The sequence below is a fragment of the Balearica regulorum genome, chromosome 1 (assembly GCF_011004875.1).
Source record: "Balearica regulorum gibbericeps isolate bBalReg1 chromosome 1, bBalReg1.pri, whole genome shotgun sequence".
NCBI lineage: Eukaryota > Metazoa > Chordata > Aves > Gruiformes > Gruidae > Balearica > Balearica regulorum.
This window is the reverse complement of record NC_046184.1, coordinates 206,397,791-206,409,818: the sequence shown is the minus strand read 5'-3', so window position 1 is coordinate 206,409,818 and position 12,028 is coordinate 206,397,791.

Here is a 12,028-nt window from a genome sequence, read left to right as displayed (position 1 = left end):
GGAAAGCTCATACAGTTGCCTGACTTTATTTAGAAGCAATAGATGTTCCGCTTTAGCGATGAAAGGGATGAGGAGTTGCAGGCTTAACAGTGAGTGCAATAAAAATGAAGTATTTGAGAGGCATTTGATTGTCCGCTCTGTGTGAGTAACCTATCTGCAGAGGGTGAGCGGTGGAAAACGTTCAGGAAGCTCCTGAAGACACGTTAAGCCCCTGGATACAACGAGGCAGGAAGCTTACTGCCATTTCCAGTGGTACTATCATTTGGAGATGGCAGATCACGCGGTTGCCAGTAATGCCAAATAAGAGGCACAAGGAGCAAAATGAAGTGCTGAGGCCTTGATTAATCGCATTACTTAATTGTTGGCTTACCATCTGGGGTAGGGAGAGGGCTTCAATCTGCTGCCTTCAAGACAGCCACATTGCCTGTTCGGATTTACCACTGGGTGAACTGTCTGGTGGATGGAGCTTGCCCCAGTGATGGCTCTCAGAAGGTGCCAGGTTGGGCTCCCTGCACCCCACGCAGCCTCTGGCACAGTGGCAGCAAGCTGTGCCGTCTCGAACAGCTGGTGTTCTCCTGCCACACCTCCAGGTGCGCAAAGCATACTCATCCTTTCCTGCCATAAAAATACCTACCTGGTTGGTCTCCCTTTGTAGCAGATATGCTGATTTGAAATTGCCTCCAAAATAAAAATGTCATCTTAGTACTGTATTGTGGCCAGAGGAGAATCAGGCTCAATATAGCATGGCTGTGGCCAGACTGCTCCAGAAAGAACTGGTCCTGGTGTGAGCAGAAGCCAATTTGCTCCACCTGGCCTCATGGCCAGCGTATCTCCCTGATCACTTTTTATTTGGAAACATGACCTTACCCAGGGAGTTGTTTCTCATTGCCTCCAAGGCCGTTACACACTTAGTATGGGGACACTGGTCAGTGTTTCTAGGAGCACCAGACAGCTGGAAAGGAGAGTGTGTGCTTCTCCCAAAAAGGTGGTACTGAGGGAAGTGCACAACTGCAGGAGCGTGCTGTGTCCTACAATGGTCTCGGACTCTAAAATTTTGGCACGAGCTGAAAGGACTGCTTACTGTTACCGTTCTCGTAAACGTGAACACCACTTCCCTCCTCTTGAAGCTAGTTTTAGATGATGGAAGTAGCAGCCAGCTTGTGCCTATCCTGCTTCTTGTTTTGTAGTCAAATCTATGCTGTATTCATCAAATTAATGCTTGAAAGAAATATTTAGGCTGCAATGCCATGTGTACCAAAAGTTAGGAAATAGCTGGTTTAAATTTCCCCATATAACCTGAACGGATCCTGCTCAGGCATCCCATCCCAGTGCTGGATGCATTGAAGGTTCAGGACAAAAAGCATGTAAGGCCTGTGTAATTAAAAATCAGTTTAATGCCTACACCTGAGTGTGGCTGAATTCACATTTCACAAGCAACTCCAAATATGCCATTTCTGGCCATATTCCAGCATTTAGATGTCAACTGCTTCTACTCTGCATAGCAAGACTCTGATGTGGTACTGATATATAAACTCCTGCAATTTGTGAAAGCCAAAACAAAGCACTGATTATCTTACATGAGTGTAGTAAATTACCTTACTATCATCTACAGTGAGTGACCCCTGAGCCTTCAGTACTGTAACTCAGAGACTTTGATGGTGCTGATACCCTCATTCCTCTGCGCATGTCTGTGTGGTTTGGGTCTGGGATGTTTGAAAAGGATCGTGCGCTCACGTGTTTGGCTCAAAGGATAAGGAGGACTACAGTCCGGTATCCTCTTTCCTGCCCTTGGAAGGCAAAGGCCTCATGTCCCTGCAATTTGTCTGAGAGATTGAGAGGGACATGCACTACTATTGGGGAGTCTGTGGGTGGAAAGTGATAGCCCTCATTTCTCAGCTGGGGAATTCCTGCCCAAGGGAGGAAGGGGAAGGATGAGAAGTAAGTTTTAGTGCCAGATCTGGTGGCACTACTGTGGAGGGAGAAGAAAGAAGCATAAAGTAACCTTTCTTTTTGCTTCCTGCCCGGGGATGGCACCCCTGCATCCATCATGGGGGCCCCAGAGTGGTGTGATGGGACGGTGATGTGAAGCACAGTCCTCCACCGTCTCCCAGCTGCAGCTGCTCTGGCAGCTCAGCAGTGTCTCCAGGCAATATCTGCTGCTCCTCTGCCAACAGGTTCAGCCCATCCTCAGCATGGTGATAGACGAGCTCGGGTGGTTCGTGAGCGGAGACAGGTTGGAGGCTGATGCTTTGGCTGGGACACATTTGCTTTGGCCAACTCTGCTACAAAAGCAACTGCAGAGAGCAGAGGTGCTTGTGGGGTTGGCAGTGCCTGAAGCCAGCAGGAATTCAGAATGAGCCCTGGCTTGAACCATCAGCGTGTGCCTCAGCTCCCTCAGATCCTTCAGTCATGCTGGAGCATTGCCAACATGCTTTCCAGCCTAAGAAAACTGAGAAAAGTGAAAGAACAGAGGTTTAACGTTAAATGTCTCAACCAAAGCAGAGTGGAATTTCCCAGGGCAAAGACACTTCTTTACCCCGAGGGCATTCCCTGTGCTGAGTATTGAATGCCTGCTTCCAAAAAATGGAGGTGTGAGCCCTTCCCAGAGAAGGGTCACAAGAATCCTTTGTAAAGGCAAGGGTTAAGTAACATTAATGTAGGATGGACCGGCGTCCCCAGTAAGAGATATTAATTCACTTTTAAAAAGGAAAAGAAGGAAAGGAAATGTCCTTGTTCTGCTCAAACATTTCTTCATGGACAAGATTTAAAGCCTTTGGCTGTATGAATGTGTTGCTCAATAACCTGAATATCTGGTAGCTCAGTGCCCATTGTAGAAATGCTTGGATAAAATTCTATAGAGCACATTCCCACTCTGATTAAATCTAACACAAAACCGAACACATTTCAAATTTATACTATGGTGACAGTGAAGATGAACAAAGCTATTTTCTTCAGCATCAGGCCTGTGAAGTTACAAGTAATGCAGCTGTGTTAGGTGATGGGCAGCTTAGGAGATCGGGATTGCGTTTGCTCAGAATGAGTATTTGCTTTTGCAAAGACTTTCCCTTTATTCTCTAAGGATGATATCAATTGCTACTAATCCAAATTAGCTGTTTCAGTGATAACATCTTTCAGAGAGCTGGGCTGGAGCAAGGAGAGGAGAAAGATATAATGAGCGAGGTTTTCACCTTTACTCTGCTCCTTCTATAAGGAATAAAATAATAAGAGCAGTGAAGAAGAATCCATAAAAGCCCCAAATGCAGCTGGAAGAGATGTTCCCTCATGCAGAAAACAGCCATCGGTCTGCCTTTTAAAGATGCTTTCAGAAACACTGGCCCTGGTATTTTGAAAAGATGATGCTGGAGACAGAAAGGCCCAGAGCAGGAGCAGAGCCGCAGCGCAGAGTGGCTGCCCCAGGAAAGCTCTGGTGTCCAGAGGGCATTTGTGGTGGGGTGTTTGCCACAGCTTAGCCAACGTCCCCAAAGTTATCTAAACTATGCAGCATAGCTCAGGATCAGGAACACGCCAAGGCATCTTAAGACCACTTTAGTTCTATTCCTGGAGCTGCAAGTTTGTCAGTTCAGTAAAAATCTGATTTAATGTCATAACCTCTCTGAGAAAGAGGTTTCTTTTCCTTTAGAGACTCTTCATTCCCCCCCTTGGAAGCTAAGGCACTGAATTTACTTGAATCCTTAACTAAGCCTTCCCCCCAGAAAACACCCACTGACCTGAGAATCTCACCAAGAGTGTTTCTGGCTCAGATTTGCTTTTTCCTAAATGATTATAGAGAAAATTCCCTGTTTGAGAACTTAAGAGCTCCGATGCTAGGTTCAAGGCAGATTTAACAGCAGCAGCCAAACTGGTGACCACCCCTGGCTGCCCACCCCATACTACCCAAGAGAACTGCTCCTGGGAGAAGCCACGGGAACTCCTGGCCAATTAACCCACAACCCGTCGTAGCAGGGTAAATTGAAACCACCAGCCACACTTGCCTTCTGTTTCCCTGAGAGGAATTTTGAGCTGGCTTTTTTTGTCCATGCTGGGGATTATTCACTGGTATTTTAAATTGTGAACTCTATATCACCGTTTTATACTGCAGAATAGCATGTTCTTCACCCATTTGATAAGAATCGTCCAGCATCTTTGTGTATAAATCTGTTAGGTCATGCCTGCATTTTCCAGCCATTGTTTTAGGACTCCCCTTTCCGGTATTTAAAAAGGGGAAATATCTTCTTTAATATCATCTTCCAGCTTTGAAGCTGCGCCGAACAACAAAGGCAGACAAACATTTGATTCTCCCCTAATCCTTTAAATATCCTCTACAAGCACTTGGTGTTCACACACTGTTAAGCCCGTCTCCTATAGCAGCTGTACATCGTCTTCTAACTCTGCCTTTAAAGCCTGCAGCTTCAACTGGGGCGGAACAGGAGCCCGCGGTACTTCATCCCACGGTGGCTGTATTTCTGGGTGGTATGGAGAGGGATGTTTTTCCATAATAAAGCGATCATCTGGATTGAATTGCAGATATCTAATCCTCACACAAGCTACTCCTGTTTGGTTTTGTGAAGCGAACAAAGACATCAACTTAGACATGCTCCGGGCTGGATTCCGGTATCTCTGGGACCTTCTGATCATGCCAGTGATTAGCCAGCCTGCCTTGATAACTTTAACACAAAAGGGCAAGCACAGAAAAAAACTTTTTTTTCTTCAGGAAAGAGGCTGAAATGGAAGATTTCCTTAACTTCACCCCCCAGGAAAAAAACTGAAGGGGCAGGCAGGACAGTTGGGACAAACCCAACTCTCCCAGGCCTCCTGCCGTTTTTTTGTGGTATGGGAGCGGAGAGTGATTCGAGTAGTTGCATTACAGGATGGGGGGGTTGTGTGATGTCCGTGTGGATTGGTGAGTATTCATTGACTCAAGCCCCGCAAAGCTGTCTTTACCCATTCTTTTCCTTTTCTTCCTCAACATGAAAACTTTCCGCTTGTTTTCAACAGTTTTTCTGTCTTTCACAAAGACATTTAGTCCATTCCTCTGGCTGAAGGCAGGTAAACTGTACCAGTATCATTTCTGACAGGTTCCTAACCAGGTCCTGAGGTCCTTCAGACCCCAAACTCTCCTCAGGCAGTTCATCCTCGTATTATCCTTCCTGTTAAAAACTTCCACCTGGCATCTATCCTCAACGCGTTATTTCCTGACCTCTACAAATCAATGTGGAAATACATAATCTTTTCCCCTGGAAGCAATGATTTATCTATTCAAAGACTCCTCGTCCTATCCTCACTCAAAACTCCTCTTCTTTAGGCTAAACAATCTCAGTTCTTTTCTATATATTTTCTAGATTTCTGATCATTTGCATTGCTTATTTCTGTCCGGAGCACATCACGTTACCAAAGTGCCCCTACTCTGCAAGCTACCAACGAGCTAAAATCTGAGCGCCATACATCACCATTTTGATTGGCATGGGAGCCAGATTTTGGGCTCCTTTTTGAAAATCTCGCCTTTTATCAAAGGTTGTAAAAGCCTGGTATAAGCATTCTCTGATGAAAGCTTAGATAGTTTAATACAAAGTAGCATTTCTGGAGCTAATCTGCCATCCAAATGCACAGCTACTCGGTGTTGCAGTGTTGGTGGCCATTGGGAGATTTTCCTTTATTACACGCTCTCGCTTGCTGAAAGCTAAAAGCAATCTAATAGCAGGAGGCTTTGGAGGCACAGCAAAGTGTGTAAAAAGGACACTATTTCTTTTTTTTTTTTTTTTTTTTAAAGAAAAATGAGAAAGGAAACCAGAATAGACCACTACTGAGGCTTAAAAACTGATGTAACAAAAGAATATTTCTGGGGTTTTGTGCTGTTTTGTGCGCTTTAGTCACTTGCAGAAAGACTATGTTCAATGTCAAGAAAGTAATGAAATATTCTCCAGGATTTTTTTTCTTTTTTTTTTTTTCTTTTTTTTTTAAATGATTTACTTCTTTAAAAGGCACTATCTTGTCAGCATTTGAAAGTTTCTCTTTGCAACCCTGTAAAACACTCCAGACATTTTCTACAAGAAGGTTTTAAAGTCCCAGTATAAACAGATGGTCTGTTGGTGTTTGTATGTAAGAAGCTAGCAGATTATATTGTAAAACAGACTAGACTAAGTCTTTAGGGTTGGAGGGAAAGTTAATGAATAAGATTAGCGTGTGATGGCTTTCCTATAGTAAGATCCACACAATTAATCAAGACCGTTGTGGCACATTATAATAAAAAGATGCAATGTAAACATGGGGAAAATCCTTTGATTAGTGGATTTGTTTCTTAAAGGAAGGGAAAGGTTGGCTTTGAGGAAGAGTTATACATGAAATCCTGATTTTAGCTGTATTAAAGCAGTTAACTTGCTGCTGACACGTGAATGAAGATACCACGTAGCCCTGCAGCTTTGATCAGCTTTTTGGGAACACACATGGAGTTTCTCCCTCTGCTGTAGACATCCTGGGAGCCTGGTTATCCAACAAGCCAAGGCTAACATGTTCACACCAAGGAAACCATAGGAGAGAGTACAACAGGTTTCTTTACACCAGTTTTATTTTGGTGTAGAGTTCAGTTACTCATAGAGTTACTATGAATAAACATTTTGCCAGCTAGAAGTCCTGCTGGAGGACAAGTAACATGGGAAAAAAAGCAGGATCCTTAAGAGGAGAAGGAACTCAAAAAAAGGAATAAACCATCATTAGCAAAGTTGTTGTGCAGATTCACAAAGGGATATTTTGGCCAACGTATATATTCTTAGACGTACCTCAGTATTTACCTTAAAGACACTGGTAAGTTTAATGAATCATATAATATACCACATGTATTCTGATACCTCTCTTTTTAAAAACTACACTTTTGGAAAATTTATAAAATTCCTTCTAAAATAAATTTGAAGAGGAACAGCCAACTTGCTGAGTCCCCAGATATGCCTTTCCTAGAGAAAGTTAGATGTCTTTCATCGATGGAAATTACATTCATACATGAATTACACTCATATATTGCCCTGACTGACATGTATGATCAGTTTATGGAACTAACCCTATGGGCTACTGCTATAAGAAGGAGCTTTCCAAATCAAATCTTCAAATAACAACATAATAATTTTTAGTAAAGATTTCTCAGTCAGCTGGTACCCAGGAGCTAGTGCTCTTCAGGCACTAATTTATTTTTTAAAAATTTTGTGGGCCTCTAGAGTTGAATTTCCCTGTTGTACTTAGAGACCAGGTCAGCACAAAAAGCAATTTGAATACATTCCCTGTTTTTATTTTCACCATATCACTCTGACATAATGATGCCAAGGGCAAACTCTGCCCTTACGTGATGTTCATTGACCTTCACAACGACCAGGAACCTTTCCTTTCATTTCAAATCAATACTGAGGGATAGATTTTGCCATCAGATCCCTTAACTTGAACCCGAGCTGCATGGATGCACCTACACTCAGCATTTCACTCAAACGCTTAACAGCACCACAGCATTTTCCCGATGTTCCTGGGCATGAAGGATCAAACAGAGCAACTGTGTCCTGCAGAACAAGGCAGACCAGTCAGCCAGAGTGAAAACATCCCAGGCAGCCCTCCAAAAAATGTAGATAGAGCATCTTTGTTGTCTGTAGCCGTGCACAGGAATGCACGACATGTCTGGGGAGAGCGAGCTGCACACCAAGCACACGCCAGCACAGCCAGTGGGGCTTTAACCGTGCTGCTCCGGGAGATGCCGACTGCTTCTGCTGTTGCACGTCCTGAGAAGGGCTGAGAAGCTCGTCTAACCTTGGTACCCCGGCAGCAGCAACACAAACAGCAACACATGCTGACCAGGAGCTGCAGTCGCTTGCTGGGTGCTTGCTCTTCAGCATGGAAGAGACTGAATTGTTACAGAAAAAACAATCGTTTAAACTTCAGCTCTTTTACAGGAATTCCTTATAATGAAAATGCAAGCTCCTGGGTACATAGTTTTGGGGGTGGGTTTCTTTTTTTTAAAAAAAAAACAACCCTAGATTTTAAAGTCCTAAACAGGCTGCTTTTATCAGCTTGCCTGACCTGTTCTGTACCATATGGATTAGGATTTTGTCCTGCGAGTCCTCCAGTAACACAGTAATTTGTAGTTGAGCTAGTTTGCAATGATTTTGTGAGCTAGAAGGAAAAAATGAAATAAATTTTGTATTTTATTTAGACAGTTACTTGAGATATGAGTTGGAATCCTGCTAAAGGGTCAAAGCAGTCTACTTGACCCAGAATGCCTAATTTAAAATTTAGGGTGATGTAAGCTTTTACCATGGTCTAAGCTTTCATTGCGCAGGATCCTCTCCATGTCCCCCCCCCCGGTTCCTGTGGCTACGGGACTGCTGTGCTGCTGTGGGAGGGAGCAGCGCTCTCGGTTGTGCTGCCCATCTGAGCTGGTAGCGCTTCCCACCAAGTGATTGGGATGCAGTGGGAAGGGTCAGCCCTCACCTGGATCTGGAGCAGTCCCTGCTGTGCTGTGTCTGGCCAGGCAGGGAAGATGCTCACCACCACTCGTGCCTCCCACCCCTCCAAGTGGCCTTGCTGGCTACATCTCCCTGGGCACAGGAGACATTTTCTGGTGCTGAGGCCAGGTGGCGCAGGATGAATCGTGTCCATATTATTATACCCTCTTATCCATCTTATCCTGCATCGAAAGTGGGAATGACTCTTGGTTGTGAACAGTTGCTCTGTTTGATCCTTCATGCCCAGGAACATCGGGAAAATGCTGTGGTGCTGTTAAGTGTTTGGGTGAAATGCTGAGTGTAGGTGCATCCATGCAGCTCGGGTTCAAGTTAAGGGATCTGATGGCAAAATCTATCCCTCATTATCGATTTGAAATGAAAAGAAAGGTTCCTGGTTGTTGTGAAGGTCAATGAACATCACGTAAGGGCAGAGTTTGGTCATTGCACCCAAGCACTACCAGGGACCCTTACAGCCTGGTGGCACAGCCAGCCACGCTCCAGGGCCTGGCAGGGGTCCCTGACTGGTTGTGTTGGGTTTGTGTGGCAAGGTTTTGGTAGCGGGTGGGGGCTATAGGGGTGGCTCCTGTGAGGAGCTTCTAGAAGCTTCCACAGTATCTGACAGAGCCAATGCCAGCCAGCTCCAAGATGGGCCCGCCCCTGGCCAAGGCCAAGCCCAAGCCCATCAGCGCCTCTGTGATAACATATTTAAGAAGGGGGGAAGTTTTTTTGCAGCTGGAGGGGGAAGTGTGAAGATGTAACACCAAGGTCAGTGCAGGAGGAGGAGGAGGGGGGAGGAGGTGCTCCAGACACCGGAGCAGAGATCCCCCTGCAGCCCGGGGTGAAGACCATGGGGAAGCAGGCTGTTCCCCTGCAGCCCGTGGAGGAAGGATGAGGGGGTGTAGAGATTCCACCTGCAGCCTGTGGAGGACCCCACACCGGAGCAGGTGGAGGCACCCGAGGGAGGCTGTGGCCTGTGGGAAGCCCGGGCTGAAGCAAGTCCCTGGCTGGACCGGTAGACCCGTGGAGAGAGGAGCCCACGCCAGGGCAGGTTTGCTGGCAGGACTTGTGACCCTGTGGGAGACCCACGCTGGAGCAGTTTTCTCCTAAAGGTCTGCACCCCATGGAAGAGACCACGCCGGAGCAGTTCGTGAAGGACTGTAGCCCGTGGGAGAGACTCCATTTTGGAGCAGGGGAACGATGAGAGGAGTCCTCCACCCGAGGACAAAGAAGCGGCAGAAACAACGTGCGCTGCACTGACCACAACCCCCATCCCCCACCACCCCGTGCCGCTGAGGGGGGCGGAGGTTGAAGCGGGGAGTGAAGTTGAGCCTGGGAAGGTGGGAGGGGTGGGGGGAGGTGTTTTAAGACTTGATGTTATTTTTTTTTTCATTGCTCTATTCTGTTTTGTTTAGTAATAAATTAGATGAATCCCTTTTCTAAGTTCAGTCTGTTTTGCTTGTGATGATAATTAGTGATCTCTCCCTGTCCTTATCTTGACCCAAGCCTTTTGTTACACTTCTCCTCCCCATCATCCTGGGGGAGGGGTGAGCGAGCGGCCGCGTGGTACCTTGCTGCCGGCTGGGCCTAAACCATGTCACTGGTTTTCAGCTCACTGCTAGAGATGTAGCTTCTTCAGCTGGGCAGCAGCCCTGCCTGAGGCTCCCCCATCCCACCAACCCTGTCTTCTGCCTTTACAGCCAGGACAGACAAAGAGGCACCTTCAGGGCAGGAGTTTCTTGACCTATTTTTGATGTACGTTCGGATAAGTGGGACTGTCCCCTATTTTCCACCCTCAAGTGTGAGGGAAACACTGTCTGCCACCTGCGCTGGAGATGCTGAAGTGAGGAGAGAGACATGCATCTCCTGGGCACCTCATCGCTTCAGCTTCTCCAGCTGGGATGGGGAACGCGGGCACAGCCAGGGTGGTGGGGCACAGGGCACGTGCCAGCATCCCTTCCCTGTCCCTCCCTGTGCAGCCCCTGGATGCCAGGGAAGGACACAGGAGCCATTTGCGGATAGGAATTACGTGTAATGGAGGGACTGAGCAGCGCTGGCAAAAAAACGGGAGGCCAGCAGCTGGCAGAGCTGGTGTCACGGTAGGCAGCCATGGAAGGTTCCTCCCCGCTTACCCTGTGGGGGAAAGTGAGTGGAAGGGGACTAAAAGTGTGGATGGGCTTCACGGCGTTCCCTGAGCATCACCAACCGCAGTGAGGCAGTTAAGGTGTGGGCAACCTTTTTCCACTTGCTACATCTGAAAACAGCACAGCCTTCGAGTGCGGGCAGCACTACGCTGACATTTGTCCATTCAAAGTGTCCCCTCTGCAACCCCTTGCTGCTCAGTTCATGGGGTGGGAATGTAGCCAAAAAGATAGGCCTGTAACGAAGGCCTGCTTGTATTATACATAATAAGAAAATGTAGCCAAGAAGATAGGCCTGTAATGAAGGCCTACTTGTATTATATGTGATAAGAAACTATTCATTATTACTTTAGGTAGAAGGCTAACAATGCTTAGAATGAGCACCTGCTACACATCATGAGAAAAAGGAGCTACAAGACACTTCAAGGTCCTTATGTACATACTTTGCAGAAAGGAAGGACATTAATTGCCTCCAGCAACATCCTTATCTTTCTGAGGCGTATAGCAAACAATTACCAACACTGAAATACTGAGAAACTAGGGGAAAGGTAGTTTGGGCCAGGGTCCCCACGACCACCGACCCATAAGCCCCCTACCCAAATTATACCACCTACTCAAAAGATAGAGGCGGAGAACAGAACTGAGCATGCGTTCTAGTTTGCATACTAAGCGAAGAAATATGAACCAATTATTGGAACGGGGAGTGTACCACTTTGTAATCTTTGTAACATTTGTGTATAAATATGACAAGAGAACCGGCATTAGGGGTGCCTGATTTGAGGAACTATCCTCCTGACACCCAGCGCTGCAATAAAGGAAATGCCTGCTTCTTAATGCTAAATTAGCGTTAAGGAGTTTTCTTTCATTCCCGAATTTCGGTGACAGGAAGAGCCACCCACTTGGAGACAGAGCCCAGCTAACGAGGAATGCCTCTTGAGGAGCGGGAAATCATTTCCTTGGGGCTGGCCTACTAAAAATAGCTTGACAGGGATGAATATTTGTGTGAAACAATCCACAACCCAACGTGATCTGGTGCACGCTGGAATTTCTTTAAGCTAAAATGAGGTATAATGTGAAGCAGGCATGGAGAAGAGGAGAAGAAACCCATTGCTTGATTTCTGGCATCTCATTAGGGGTCTCTGCTAGTGGGGAGAGAGGGGCAGATATCTCCAGGGCACGATCCAGGGCAGGGCATGGGCTTGGGGACCCAGCCAGCCTTCTCAGGGTACCCAGCTCTTGGGGTACCTAGTTCTTGGGATACTCGGCTCTTGGGATACCTAGCTCTTGGGGTACCTAGCTCTTGGGATATCTAGCTCTTGGGATATCTAGCTCTTGGTTTTAACTTCAGCACAATCCCAGAGCAAATTGCTGTGTTGCAAGACTACACCAGCCCATTCACCACGGGCTAAAATACCA